This window comes from Pleurodeles waltl, chromosome 11 (assembly GCF_031143425.1).
Source record: "Pleurodeles waltl isolate 20211129_DDA chromosome 11, aPleWal1.hap1.20221129, whole genome shotgun sequence".
In the NCBI taxonomy this organism is placed as follows: domain Eukaryota; kingdom Metazoa; phylum Chordata; class Amphibia; order Caudata; family Salamandridae; genus Pleurodeles; species Pleurodeles waltl.
Genome location: NC_090450.1, coordinates 783,879,235 through 783,895,501, shown reverse-complemented (window position 1 = coordinate 783,895,501; position 16,267 = coordinate 783,879,235). Strand labels below are relative to the sequence as shown.

Below are 16,267 nucleotides of genomic sequence, written 5' to 3'. Positions count from 1 at the left end.
GCCCTCTAGACTGTGCACATACCTTCCAGTGCATTGACATCGTCGGTCAACGAACACCACATGAATACGCAAGTGCCTCATCTCCCGGCCCATTGTTGTTGTTGCTCAGTTCATTACTATGAGACCGCCTACTCCCGTCTGCCACTTACCCCTCCCTCTGTTTCTTTAAAACACCATTGCTGCCGAAAGAGCATAGCTTGGCTATGTCACTACTTCTCTGGGAAAAAAGCATGAAGGGGTGATCATTTTTCTGATGGTCACAAGATGGTGGCCACATTTTGTGTAACATTTAATATGATTCATTTAATTCCTGCACCACAAATCATGTGAGTGGAGTGCATATTTGTTTATGGCATATAATCAACATTTTATGATTATCTTTTCGTGCCAAACGTTTTAATGGGATTATTTTGCATACCCGTCCTGTATGTTATTATATGTAGTATTTAGAATTTATGTAATTTGAAAATATACTTGTGTTTAATTAACTTGGCTGGAGTGAAGGCCTACACATATAATTTTCTTTTTCCATTTTAACATTCATTGTGGAGTTGTTTTTCTTAAATGTTTCTTTCCAGATGCAGGTGTTAGGAGTGGAGACAGAGTCAACAAGAAGCTCATTGTGCATGAAAGATAAGAAAGCCTGGGACGAAATATGCAAGGATGAAGTGAGGAGTATTCTGGAAGCTTGGCAGTCGTAACTCTTTTGAATTTGCTGAGACCAAAGAGTATCAAGCTGGGATGCGTCAGGGGTTGGAAATTGTAACTTCAAATTAATTTTAATTTGGGTTTCATTTGAGAAGCTTCGACTGTGATATCATAGTCGTGGGAAATTTGAGGAGGGTTTAAGGAGGGTGTAGTTAGTGAAGATTTAGACCCTTTTCTATCTAATAGAACCTTCTGAGATATAGACCTCTTACTTTGTGTTGCTTCATACCATCACACCTCTCTTAACAGTATATTCTACTGAATTTCTGTTTGCAGACCTTTCTCAAATATTTTTAGTACTAGGATGATTAGAGTTTAGTTTAAATGGTTAGGCAGGAGAGTTTGGTTCTCGTGACCAAGAATCATATGCTTTTCTTGATCTTTTGTATCATTGTAATAGAAATTATAGCCTGGTATATGCTAACGAATTTAAACATTTTGCAACACTTTAATTCTTATTAAGTGATATTATATGTGTATACTGTGGTTTTGAGATTCATTTTTGTAACGTTGACTTTGAGTCTGTAATAAACCCATTTAACCCTATGAATTGACTCCAAATGTTATAATTTGACATTTGGGTTATAAAGAAACTGTTTGATGAAATTGAAATTTGCTGCTCTTCATCCCTTGGAAATGAGAAGAAAAGATTATTCGGACCCCAGAATTAGTGAAAGGGCCCCAGGCTCTATCACTGCTTTGCAGATAAATTTGAAGCACACATGCCACAGTCATACACACTTCACACACTCCAAAAATGTGTAAGGTAAATATATAAAAACTATATGGCATCCTATCTCGTTCATCCCAATCGCAAAATCCCTCATACCACTCCAAACCTCCCCATCACATCCTAATCTCTGTAATCAGGTCTCACTAGGATTCATCTCCTAACAGTATGCCATACTTCTGCGTAACAAAAATATAACCCCCTCCACAAAATGGAGTGAGGCGGGCCGAGTTTCCAGCATCCCACATAAATACATATGGTTTAGGCTAAATGTCGGCCCATGAGGATAGACCCACCCTCCACCACATGTGCTTCAGGGAACCAAGTTAGATGACTGGTTCCATCCACAGCCTTGTTTTGTGGACAGCAAACTTGAGATACTCCAGCTACAATACAAATGTTCTCTGTAAAGTGTGTGCTACTTCTGGGTGGAACCTAGTTTCAGACTGGCCTACAGGGCAATGAGGCTGTGTCTGATGGGCCGGTCTGACCGGTCAGTATGTGGGCCATTTTTTGGCTGTTTGTGGGCCTGTTGTATGGCCTGCTGGGCCGGTTTTACTCTTGATTTACCTAATAAACAAACATTACCTGCAGAAAGCTCCAGTCCTTGCAGCCTTCCATACTTTGCAAAACCCTTATACAACATGTCTTAACAAGTTCAAAACTGGCCCAGTGTTAGCTATCCAATTCACTAATTATGTGGGGGTGTTGGTGTTGGGAGGTGGGTGGGGGGGATTTGGTATGAAGGAGGAGTTTTAATTTGGTGCCAGGCCTATTTTCTGCCCCATTCCAACGCTGGATCTAGGTCAGTGCTATGTAAAATATCCAAAGTAAATAAATGAATGAAGGCAACTGAAATTACTGGCTGTGGCAGCCACTGTTTTCCCAGTGCTCAGGATGGCACATTGCGCTCAGTTAATGCACCTCAATGCTGGCCTGCAAAGTTAACCCTATTAGTGACCGAATGCATTTTAGTATATCACAATTCAGTGTGAAGCACCCAGGTCACCAGTATCCAGCCAAGCTTGACCCTTCTGATGGGGGTCAATGCAGACAGAGGGTGCACAATACTTAAATGTGTCACTCTATCAATCAGTTTTTGTAAAGCGCAGCTACTCACCCGTGAGGGTCTCAAGGCAATGGGGGGGTCTTGAGGTTCTTCCTGAAGATGGTGAGCAATGGGCTTTGTCTGAGGTGCACAGGGAGGTTGTTCCAGCTCTTTGCTGCAAGGTAGGTGAAGGATCGTCCTCTGGCGGTGGTGTAGCTGATACAAGGGATGGTGGCCAGGGCCATATGGGTGGAGCGGAGGGATCTGGTGGGGGTGTGGAAGGAGATGCGGTGGTTCAGGTAGGCTGGTCCTGCGTTGTGTATGGCCTTGTACGTGTGGGTAAGTAGCTTAAAGGTGATTTGTGAGTCTACCCAAAGCGTCTCTCTTAAATTACATTTGTGGAGGACTCAATTTCCAATTAATAGGTGCTGCATATAGCTCTTATGGTGCACCTTAAGCCTGATCTACAGATTTAATGATGTTCGACAACATGGGACTGCACAAAGCTCTTCCAATGCACCTCAATCCTCACCTGCAACGTCACTCGCTTTTCAAACTTGCCGTACAACCCATGAACTTTCTAATGCACATTAAACCTTGTGGGCAAAATGTATCCACTTTAAGTGGATGTCTCATCTGTAAATGTCTTGGCACCCATATTGTGACAGCAGCAGCCTGCAAAAGCAAACTTTGCCTTCTCAGCCTGGGAAGAGTATGGATGTTCCTTTATGCTTTACTTACTTTTGCACACTTGCCTGGCCTGTCTGCAAGGATACCTTGACAGTTTGGGTAGGAGCAAATCATGCAGGCCACTTGCTGTGGAAAATAGTGACTGGCACCAAAGCAGGGAAACCACCTTTCCAGCCACAAAAAATTATTCATACGCAGCATGTTCAGTAACACTTTTATGATGTCTCATGCTGTAAACAGAGACTTCCCAGAAGGGAAGAAATGACATCAAGCATGTATACCAATCACATAGCTTCAAACCCCTTCCCAGCCAAGCTTAATTGTGTATAGTTGGGGCATAATTAGACTAGTTATTTGTTTTCTTCAACCTGTTGTACATTATGTTATGTTTATCATATTTGTAGAAAAAACATTCATCTACTGGTCTTTCGGTGTACCTGGTAAATTAAACAAAATGTGTTGGACCGTTAAATATATGATGCTTGACAAATGAGCCACGTTTTTAAAATATGTGTAAAAGAGAGAAGTCCAGATTATATATGGAGGCAATAGGGCAGAAGAATACACACATTTGGGGCACAATAAGAAAATAAGCAACCTCCACTCCTGGGTTCCTGATCCTAGGGATGCGTGCAATCTGAGAGGAACTTAGGGGCAGGACCGTGATCAGCTTTCAATGTAATGTGTATTGATTTAAAACGGATCCTCTCTGTGATGGAGAGCCAATGTAGTCATAAAAGAGGGTGAGCTGAAGAAAACCTAGGGGCCTCAAGGATCAGCCTTGCTGCTGTATTCTGGAATATTTTAAGTCTTTTTACCAGTGGCGAAGAGAGGTCCATGTAAAGCACATTAGTATAATCTGATCTAGTTCCAATCAGAACCATGACTGCCATGTATTTACCATCTTCTGCTGGGGAAGGAAGTAGCGTATTCTAAACCCTAAGATGAAAGAAACATGTTGCGACTACAGCTGAGACCAGGTTGGACAGGTTCAGGGAACTACCAGTTTTGACCTCAAGGATCATTTTATAGGAGCGGGGGAGTGGATCCATTTTGTGTGGCCAGTAAAAGTTGAGTCAGAGGTCAGATTTTCCATTATGCACTAAAACCTTGTTTTTTCTTCATTAAGGGTTAGGCACCTGCTTCCCATACAGGAGCAAACAAATTGCATGAAGTATTGTTTGCATTCAGAGAAAGGAGCATTATTATCAAGATGCAAAATAATTTGTATGTCATCAGCAGGAATATGCGTTTTAATGTCTAAAATAGAAAGGGCTTTTGCAATGGGTACAAAGTAAATATTTCGAAAATGTGAGGTGAGGGGACAAAGCCCTGCAGCACCCCACAGGTAATAGGCATTTTATGTAGTAAGATTATCCAACTTCACATCTTGTGAGTGGTGGGAAAGAAAGCACTCGAACAGGTTAAGTGTGTTCCCCGCTGAGCCTGCGGCGGCTGGATGGATAACAGAAAGGAATGGTCAACTATGTCAGTCTACAGACAGGTCTAGCAGGATCAAAGCACTGACCAGGCACATGTCGAAATGTATTTTAGGCACAATAATAAGTGGATTTAAAGTTCTACGATTGTTGGCTACTTCATCTAGAACAAGAAGTGCCTTAATGCCCACTCATCCTCACTGTCTTCCTCTTCATCTGACCACTTCTTTCCTTATAATTATTTCTCCGCACCTTCTCTCAACTCTTCACTTTTTCTCAATAGATCATCCTTGTTTCACTCATGCACATATCACTCCTTTCTCTCACCTTCTTTTTTTGTTCTTCCTACATCTCAGCTTTACACCCACATCCTCCCAGTCACTGTCCGTCTTTCCATTTGTCATCTACAGCATCCTCCCTTACAAAACTTTTTCCTCATTTAACAAATTGGCCATTCCTAAGCCTTGCTTTCCCTATCTCATTTTCCTCCCTCTTTATGTTGCTCTTTCGTCAATTGTTCTTATTCTCCTCCCTCTATTTTTCTACTTTCATTTTCTTACTATAAATGTCCACTCAAAATCTCAGTTCATCATTTACCTTTCCATTTTCTCTCCCAGTTCCCCTATCTCTTGTTCCTTTATACCCTCATCTCCTATTCATTTATGCCCACAGGTTCTTCCCTTGTATCCTTCCATGTTTAGTTCTCTCTCCATCTTCCCCTCTATCTTCCTCCTTTATCCTTGTTCCTACTTTCTTTTGCCTCCTTGTCTTGTTTCCATCCCTTCTCTCTCTTCTTCCTCTAATCTCTTCTGCCCTATACCTTCATTCTCAACTTACCTCCCCTTTCACTCCCTTCTCCTTTTTATCCCTGTCTCTCTTATCTATGCACATCCTTTTGTCCCTCCTGTTTACTCTTAAAAACATCAGAAAATGACAATGGAGCTAGTGTACGTGGGTGAGAAAGGCTGAAGCTGGAGGCCACGCGTGGTCTGAGAGTAATGAAAAGTCCGGAAAGGGTACACTAAATGTGTTTATACATAGGGTAAACCTGGCACTCACATATAATTGGTAAACAATGGGTATCAAATGTCCAGACTGGATGGGGTTTGCAGTCCTCATCTGCTACTATGTTTTTATGGTTCACAGTAAAATATTTCTATATGGTTAATCTAGCTCTTTCATCACTTGGTGATGACACTATGCTCTTTTCCTCTGGTGTGTTCCAACTCATGTGTTGTGTGGTCGTTTCCTGTGATCTAATGATCAAGTTAAAGGCTATGTAATGACATTTCCTTTGATATCATCATTATGTAAAATAGCATATGTGAAATCTGAAAAATCCTAAATCATTTGATCATAGAATGCTGACAAGTATAGCACAGCGTCTTTCAGGGCTAGCCCATGGTTCACTTTTGTGTCAATTTGTTTGCTGTATGTGGATTAAGGTAATCCAAGTGCAACTCAAGAAAAGGAGGGATGTTAAGGGGTACGGGTGCTGGTTTTACATATAAGCAATTGCTTATTATTTGTTATCTTTCTTTTACTATTTCTTACATTTTAATGTATGACTCAACTGCCGTGATTTAGCTCAAAATACATCACAAATTCAAGGATATTGGGAACAGGGACCCCCAAAATAAGTGTGGCTTGGCACCCCCAAAACCCATAAAGTTCACCTGATGCTAGAGAAAACTCAGGCTGTACCCTTTAAAATCACTGCATCCAGATGGACTGAGCACCACTAACAATACCACATGTTTATGGCATGTCTCAAGAGATATCAGGACTGCAATGATTCCACATGGAATCTTCACTCATTATGTTTTTGAAAATCCAGCAGTGTCAGCTTTGGAGCCAGTGAGCAAACCATCTTAAGCTACCCGAGGAAGGTGGAAGACAAAACGTTGTAGAGGAAATATATTTTTGTATATATTTTTGTTCTTTGGTGAGTCAACCTGTTTGTGTCAATTTTTTCTTGGGCACTTCAGTTCTTTGTGACTCAGGGAAGGGGAGGAGAGGCTTTTTAACACACCTGCTTGCACATATTCTTGGCCCTACATGGTGGGCAATGCAAGCTCCTGTAGAGGAAAGGCGCCCCCAACCCTTGAGAGGCCCCACATTCCCCAGGGGTGCCCTTCCACCCATAGGGCAATGAATATCAGAGAGATATGTGAGACACAACAGTCACCCTTCAGACACAGCACACAAAGCTCTTCAAATGTGCCAAACCTGCCTTGCAGCATCCTGAACTCTTGTTTTTGCTCTTTCACTTCAGTGCTCTAAATGGGCTGGTACTGAGTACAGGCACTTCTCAGTTTTCTCCCCTATAGTACTGGAACTTCTCCTTGCGTCAAGAGAGTACCTGTACTTCTAGATGCAAGCTGGGGTCAGGCTCTGAGTTATGGGTATGTGCAGCCTAAGTGCTGCTGAGTGCGAGACTTTCAGAGTGAGAGTGTCTGTGTGGCACTCTGACAGTCAAAAGTGAGTTTATTCCAGCTGTAGGTTGCTGCTGCAGACTTACTTACACTCTGACAGCGCGACAGGAATAAGATGGGGCCTGACAGCTTCAGCCCCCCACCTTGGAACTTTTGCGCTGTCAGTTAGAGTGTAAGGCTGCAGCGCTGGAATACACCCGCCATTGTCTGTCACAGCACCCAACGCCTTTCGGCCAAGTTCAGTTTATGTACACAGAGCGCAAGTTGTAGTTTTTCCAAGTATATCTTGCCCACACTTGGCAGGAGGGTATTAAAGAGCTTTAAATGAGAAGCACAAGTTTTACATGAAAGTGTACTTTATTTTGTTTTTACGGCACAGAAAGTTTAAATTCAGGCGTCCACTCGATGTCCTGTGATTTCTGGGCCAGTCACTTAAGTTCTCTGTGCCATAAAAAAAAATATATGTTTTCTTGTAAAACTTCTGCTTCTCACGTAAAAAACTTTAAAGCCCTCTTGCCAAGTTAGGTCTATTTAAAACTGAAAAAAATGCCATTATGCCCTGCAGACATGAACAAGCTTGGCCGAAGGGCACCAGGGCGTTTTTTCACGGAATTTAAGAAAATCCCGCTATTGTTAAATGCCTGCCTCGAAGCCACGGCCCCAGACACGCCCCTAGCAGACCCTCAAGGCCCATCCCAATCAATTAGGTGAGTTCCGGCACTTCTTTTTCCATTTAAAGCACTGTTTCACTTCACTGAATAGTGGAACTCTCCTTCTATTTTCATTCACAGGACCGTTGTTTAGTGGTCCCTCACACCAGAGAGGGCAGTCACGCTTGTGTCTTAAGTACAAAACGTACAAATATACATGTATTCATTGAACTATCCATCTTCCACTCACTTATCTATCCATTCATCACTTATTCACACAATCAGTAATCAATCAACTCAATCCCCTCATTTCCTACCCCTCTCTTTATCCTTCTATTTCACTACCCATTTATCCTCCTTCCTTACACTAACATCGTACTGCTCTCTGCAGTCTCCACAGGTCGCCTTTTCCCGCCAATCTTTTTTCGTTTTCCTAAGGGACACTCTCCGCTTCCATAAAAACATGTAGTCTTGAACGAGAGCAGGTGAAGCTGCGCCACGATGCTGTCCTGTCTCCTTCCCCAAGGCACCAGCTTCCGCTCCTCGGACTCCTGGGGGACTCTGGAGTGCATAATGTGATTGCGCCTCGGGGCGCTCCGCGGCGCAGAGCCCGGCGTCTGCCGGGTTCTGCCGCTGTCTGTGGAGCTCAGGGCTGGTCCACGGTGGCTTCAGTGCTCCTTCAGACAGGGGTGTGCACGCGCGAAGGGGTGCTAAGCCCCGCGACATTAAAGACAGTAAAACTGTGACGAAGAACAACCCGTGATCTGTGTGCAACGTAGGCCTCACGACGAGGCTCACAAGTGACCTGCAAACTTAAAAGCAAGCTCGCAACACAGCAAAGTCCTTCTACCGCACTCTCAATGCGCACCCCTGAGCTCAGAAGAACCCGTACGTACGTTAACCACGCGCTCTCAGTGTAAATGTAAAGATCTCAGTGAGTGCCCTCTCAAAGTGAACTGCAGGCAATACATACCATGTGCTCTTCAGAGTGAGGTACATACGATAAGTCGTTCTCCAAACGAGCTGCGGAAGGTAGTCGCCTTTCCGTGTTAGCTGCACATATCAAGACACTGCAGGATGTGCGTGGGGTGCAGTTCAACACCCTGTGATCTCCCTGTGAGCTGCTGTTCTAAACATTCTGCACTTTTCATGTGAATCCAGATTTTACACTAACAGTTCTCACACTTCTTGTTGCCTTGCCCCCGAAATTCGCTAATCCCACCCCATCATATTCTCACACTTTTTTTGTGCATTTAAACCTCCAAGCTGCAGTTCACAATATCCTGCTGTTTGTGAGAACTGCATTTCCCAGTACCCTTTGCCCTCCGTTTCAGCTGCTGTTATCAATGCATTATGCATGTAGCGTGAGACTAAATTCTCACTAATCTGTGCTCCCAATATAAACTGCAGTTCTCAATATCCTGCATTTACCATATGAGCTTTAGTTTTCAGTAGGCATTGCTGCAGTGTGTAAGAAATTGGGTTACTGGTTGAAGGGGTTGGGGGTGTGTGAAACTCAACTCAAGCAGCAACCACAAGTCAGGGCAAAGTCCCAAGCAAACCTCAAGATAACCTGTGCTTAACCCTCTGGTAGCTTGGCACAAAGCAGGCAGGCTTAACTTAGAGGCCATGTGTAAAGAATTTATGTAGCGCTGCAAACAGTAATAAAGCAACAACACAATACAAGAAAAAACTCCACACCAATTAAAAAAATAGTGTAAAATTGCGTAAATCATTTGTCCCAAATGACAACATTCTAATCAGTAAAATAATACATAAACAATATTAAAAATATAAGTTGAAATGTCGCCAAAAAACACACAGTGCCAACTGTGGTTCTCTGATCTCATCGGACTGGGACAAAGTCACAAGTTCAGGCCGACAATGATGAGTGCGGACCAGATGAAGGGACCAAGTTGCTGAACAAGTTAGGTCCACTTAAATCCTGGTTGGAGAGGGCTGTGTGATCCTGTGTCGAAGAATGTGGTGCGATGCGAGGTCCTGAAGTGGAGATGTGTCATGCAGTGGGGGTTTCGGGAAGCTGCAACACTAGATCCAGAGTCATTTTCGAGGAGGCCATTGATGAGGGGCTTGCGATTTGAAGACCTGCATTGAGGATGCATTGTATAGCAGCAGTTCTGAGGAGGCGGTGGGTTGTGATACGAAGTCCTAGGTCAGGGATACTTCACACAGTGGTTCCGATGTAGAGTTCTTGTGAGTCGATATGTTGCGATGCATTGCTTTTGAGAGGCGATGTGTTGCACTGTGTCAGTTTTGCTGGGCCCACAGCTGGGCTGGTAGAGCACCTTCAGGCCCACTTCCAAGGGTCCAGGACTGGGGTAGAGCCACCTGGGAGGGTAGGACTCATAGCTAGCAGATTCCTAATGCCGGGTCCAAGGTTTGTGGAGCCTGTTCGGTCCCTAAGGCTCTGATCAGGAGGCCAGCCAACTAGCCCTTAGATTCACTTTAATAGTCCTGGGTTCAAGATGCAGGTCCAGTCCTTCTCACTCAGGCAGGAGGGCAGCAAGTGGCAGTCCTCCCAGCAAAGCAGCGCATCAGTCCTCCTTCTGAGTCTTCCACAGGTCCAGATGTGTACTGATGAGTTGGGTCTGAGGGTCTAATATATATATTTGGTGCCAACTTTGAAGTACGAGAAGGTTCTGGAAGGTTCCACGGACAGAAAATTTAGAGTTTCCTGCCTCCCTGCCCTGGCCCCAGATTGTCTGGAGTCACAGTAGACTAGTGTCAAACCATTTGTGAGTGTGCCCAGCCAGAGCCCTTGCGATGTGCAAGTGTGGTAGGTGACAGCTCCTCGCCCTCATCTAGTTCAGAGATGGCCCATCCTGCCAACATCTATGGCCCTTTGTCTCACTGTCTGGGAGCAATACACAAAGACCAACTGCCAGTTACACCTAGTCATATGAACCAGTAAATAGTCTGCAAGCACCAAATGGTTAGGACAAGAATTTGCCAAATATCTAAAAGTGGCATTTTCAAAACTGTGACTTAGAATAATAATAATTAATTAAACAATCTTGCTGCTCCTTTAGTGCGCTACAAGCTTGGGAAAGAACACTAGTTCAGTTTGTTCGTAGAGGACACCATCGCTCCTTAAGTCCAAAACTCCTTCCCGCACCAATATTCCCAGCCCCATTTGAAATTCAAATAAAACCTGCGAACATTGGCACCCACAGTGCCCTTCAGACAAAAATGGCCTTTGCTAATGCATTGTTAAGTTATAGTAGTACTAAACCTCCTTACTGATGTACCCTGATGGAAATCATGGCCATTGCTTTCACTTACCACGACCATTTTTAGATGTCTCTATTTAGCCAGGACTTGTGTCATCCAGCCCTGTGTAAAGCCTACGTAGTTCCACAGGACTGGCTCTTCTCCGTACTATAGAGTGTAATGTAATGCAGACCCGTTTGCAATGTTTCTTATAGTAGCGTAATATCGTGTAATTCAAGAAATTTGTGTAACGTAAAAGGTGCTAAATTTAAAAATTTCCCATAAATGAAAATGTCACGTACATTTTACCAGCTGGAGTGGGGAATGACGTCAGCAGAAAATATCTTATTGAGGCATTTTCTGCTCGAACCAGTCTCCTCAGGGTCCTCAAGTAGTTTTGTTTATGCGAGGTATGCCCTCACTTTCTAAAGTCACCGGAGAGAGGGGACCAACACGTTTTGTACACTTCCTCCTAATCTCTCTTAATTTCACTTAATTTTCCTGAAATTTCAGAGGGCGAGGGGAGGGGATTATGCAAATTATGAACAGGCCTAATATGAGTTTGAGATCTCTCTTCTCTGCTGGAGGGGCAGCCTACGGCCACGAGCTCTCGCCACCATCAGTCCTGCCAAACCAGTGAAGCCCTTTGACACAGATGTTTTTCAGATGTCTGGCTTTGGGTTTAAATCCACAATCAGGCCTATTAAGTAAGCATTTCTCAGTGTCCTCCTGAATGTGCAAGTGAAAATGTTCCCTTTTCTAGGTTTCTGATGCCTAAACTTTGATATAAAGCTCATAACTGAGAGTTAGACTCTTATCCTATGCCCCAGAACTCCAACAGATTCTAGACGTCCTCTGCAAGTACTTGGAAAAGAAGTGCCCTGTTCACCCGAGCACACAAAGAGTGTACACTTCCTGCACTTTGAGTCGTACTTTGCCCATTCACCCGCAGTTGTCTTCATCGATTCTGAAATTGTGGACCCATTGCCACTAAACTCTCTATTGAAAATGGTTCACGGTTTATTATAAAACATGTATGGCCTGATGCACACTTACATCCAATTTCTTGTCTGAAAATACATGGTAAAAGCCATATAAAACTTCATTGCTTTGTTCCCATAGGCGCTCTTTCATGACAGACTTTTCAAAAATGGCTGCATTAGATTTGATTATATTTCCTATGGCCTCAGATATTTTTCTGACACGGTAATCGTTTAAAATATTCAAAAATAGTAGAGTAGTTTTGGAGAAAATGTTTTTTTAACATGCTCTAAAACACTTACTATATATCAAGTCTGCCTGTAGGAACAAACGGGTATTTCACTTTCCATTCACCATCATATATACAATACAGAATAAAACAGGTTTTTCCATACACAACAAGGAGGGCCGCGACAGAAACTTTAAATGACTTTTTGTTAACTCTAGGTACACAACTACATGCACAAGTGAGCTTTAAAAAAAAGAGTGACCATCAAAACATAAGACTTGCTCAGAAGAGAGCTCTTATCACATTAATTTATTTTTCTTTCCATTTCAGATACCGGCATCCACCAGAAGTTTTCTTTGACATGCAAACTTTCGATTTTAATTCCATTTTATACCGACACCAAGAACTTAAAATTTTTGTTCACTCGCACTGTGATACTCATTTTTTGTGACCTAACTCACGCTAATTTATAGCTAATTTATAGCCCATTCAATTTCACAAGCACCAGGAACAAATGCACTACACTTTCGTTCCATTTACACCCAAATACATGGGTAAACCGCTGTTATATTTTAACTAGGGGTATGAAAACTTTTAGCTTTTTTAACTTTTAAACTTTTTCGCAAAGTTTAGCTAAGCTCCTTATTTTGTGAAAACCACAAAGTTCCTTGGTTTAAGTTCTCCTTCGCATGTGCAATGTTTCTATGCGCAGTGCATACGACAGGCAAAATCACAATGGAAAATGCATGCAGAGTTTTTCTTTGCAAGTTTAACTACTGCTGAGTTTTTCTTTCAAAATAGCAAACCTATGCAGAATTGTTCTGTGCAACTCTACTTTTTCCCTCATAAATTGCTGTAAAAGTCAGACTTTTCATATGAATGTAGGAAAGCACAGAAATGTGCGACCTTATGAAGTTGCAAATGTTCCCATCAAAACTTTGATAAGATTATGGAACAACTTTGCACACCCCTACTTTTAATTGCACTTTAAGTACACCCATTCCAATACATCTATTATTCTCTCTCTAGCTCTCTTTCTCACCCACTTTCAGGTATTTCCATACTGTTCCAATTGCTTAAGAGGCATCTTTGAACAATATTCCTGTAACTGATGATTGAGAGATTAGTATATTTAATACATTCTGCAATATTATTACTGGATCATAACACACGTGCTACACATTAGTTGTTTCTAGAATTTGATTTGTGCCAGTGGTTGCAGGTGGTGGGCACTTAAACTCATTTTTGAGGAATGGTACTCATTTTTTATCATCAGATTACAACACAGAGCAACAGGGAGAAAGGATGAAAACAGAGAAAACTGGGATAATGGTGAGATTCAGAGACCGGGATGGTGGTGGAAGAGAGATGCCGAGATGGAATTGGTAGTGGCAATGGGCTCCTATTAAACACTTTGAACCCTTAAACGTTTTAGGTGCTCTTTCATAATTCTGACGTTTAAATATTGACATACCCTTACATTGTCTCAATAATATCAACACATTATTGTTATATTCAGTAGATGTGGAGTCATGAATAATAAATTACTTCATTATTTATGCCTATCCTGACAATAAGCTGATAGACAACATTGTGAAGTGGATATCTGTTCAAGTCCACATTCTTGATCTCAATGCTGTGATCTACACTATTTTTCTTTACAACTTAAGCACTGCATATTTACATGAATGCACTGCTTGCCTACACATGCTCTGGTATATAATCATTGCAATTTGTATTAGCTCTGATTATAGCTCTGACTCAATTAGGCTGATCCTCCTTACGGGTTTTTTGACAGTAAAGATTAATTTACAGTTTCTCTTTTTATGTCATCGTTTACAGTTAACAGGATTAGAAAGTTCTGCAGCTTTTACTCAACAGTGGAGAGCGTTTGCGGTTTGTTGTCTACCATAGGCGACTGATGGAAACTACATGGCCCCCCAGTCAAGCGGGATGCTGGAGAGCTTGGAAATAGACACTTTAAATGGTGAGAACTCTGGTGCCATTTCTCTTACCTACTACACAATAAGTGGGCTATATCTCCACAAAAGTATTCATTGCTATGTGAAGACACATTGAAAGTCCTTAGAAATGATACTTCCCATACTTGGTGGGCAGAACTGTGGTGCCACCACTATCGTCTCGTTGAGAGGCACTGAAGCACTGCAAATTCAACAAAATGAGAACACACACCCCAGAGTCACTGTAGGTCTCTTTATACCAGCGAAGGTGACCCACACTGTGGAGATACACACTCACACTTGAGTGAAACACTCACACTTTAAGAGAAACAAAATTATAGTGTACTGAGAACTCTTTTCTGAGTCTAATAATTATTTGTGGCTGTTAACTCTCATGACCAGATAGGCCCCTTCTAGAGGTAATTGAGTTGAAGGAAGGAATATTTCATTTTTTTCTTTCTCCTTTTTGGGAGGACTCTCCCTTTTTTAATTTACTCCTAACCTTCCTTTACCATTGCCCACTCCTAAAACATTTACCACTCACCGCCCCAAACCCTAAAATTACTAGTTTCTCCCTTTACCACGACCCACCCCTAAACCCAACTTTACCCCCTTTACCACTACCCACCACCAAACCCTAAATGTACTGTTACCTCCCTTTACCACTAACCACCCAACTATAAATGCTAAATTTACCTGTACCTCGTTTTACCACTGGCCAACCCTAAACCCCAAATGTACCTTGTTAGACCTGACAGCCTTAGGGTAGTCACCCCTAACTTTTTGCCTGCCTCCCTCCACTTTGTGGATACTGTTTTTGCTGGTTTTTAGACTCTGCGCACTTTACCACTGCTAACCAGTGCTAAAGTGCATATGCTCTCTCTCTGTAAACATGGTAACTTTGGATCATACCTGATTGAACTATTTAATCTACTTATAAGTCCCCAGTAATGTGCACTCCAGGTGCCTAGGGCCTATAGATTAAATGCTACTAGTGGACCTGCAGCACGGATTGTGCCACCCACTTAAGTAGCCCCTTTTCCTTGTCTCAGGCCTACCATTGCTAGGCCTGTGTGGGCAGTTTCACTGCCACCTCGACTTGGCATTTAAAAGTACCTGCCAAGCATAGAGCTCCCCTTTTTCTACATATAAGTCACCCTTAATGTGTGCCCTGGGTATCCCCTAGAGCAGGGTGCTGTGTAGGTAAAAGGCAGGACATGTACCTGTGTAGTTATATGTCCTGGTAGTGTAAAAAACCCTCAATTCGTTTTTGCACTACTGTGAGACCTGCTCCCTTCATAGGCTAACATTGGGGCTGCCCTCATACACTGTTGAAGTGGCAGCTGCTGATCTGAAAGGAGCAGGGAGGTCATATTTAGTATGGCCAGAATGGTAATACAAAATCCTACTGACTGGTGAAGTCGGATTTGATATTACTATTCTAGAAATGCCACTTTTAGAAAGTGAGCATTTCTTTGCACTTAAATCCTTCTGTGCCTTACAATCCACGTCTGGCTAGGTTTAGTTGACAGCTCCTTGTGCATTCACTCAGACACACCCCAAACACAGGGTACTCAGCCTCACTTGCATACATCTGCATTTTGAATGGGTCTTCCTGGGCTGGGAGGGTGGAGGGCCTACCCTCACACAAAGGACTGCCACACCCCCTACTGGGACCCTGGCAGACAGGATTGAACTGAAAGGGGACCTGGTGCACTTCTTAGCCACTCTTTGAAGTCTCCCCCACTTCAAAGGCACATTTGGGTATAAAACAGGGCCTCTGCCCTACCTCATCAGACACTTGCTGGAGAAGAAACCGGAACCAGAAACTACATCCTGCCAAGAAGAACTGCCTGGCTGCTCAAAGGACTCACCTGTCTGCTTTCTACAAAGGACTGCTGTCTTGCTGTTGCCCTGCTGCCTTGCTGAACTCTTGTCTGGCTGTGAAAGTGCTCTCCAAGGGCTTGGATAGAGCTTGCCTCCTGTTCCTTGAAGTCTCAGGACCAAAAAGACTTCTTCCTTTCACTTGGACGCTCCGTGCGCCGAAAATTTCGACGCACAGCTTGTTTCGCGGTGAGAAAAACGCCGCACACCGACGCTGATCAACGCGACGCTCTCGGGACGATCGAGACTTCGACGCACAACCTCGCAAGGACAACGCCGCC

General features: G+C 43.0%; 1 protein-coding gene across 1 annotated transcript in view; it reads right to left on the bottom strand.

Annotated features, from left to right (window-relative positions):
- The window catches only part of NOS1 (nitric oxide synthase 1), a 507,091-nt gene that overhangs the window by 352,753 nt on the left and 138,071 nt on the right, over positions 1–16,267 (bottom strand). The gene's annotated exons all lie outside the window — the stretch shown is intronic.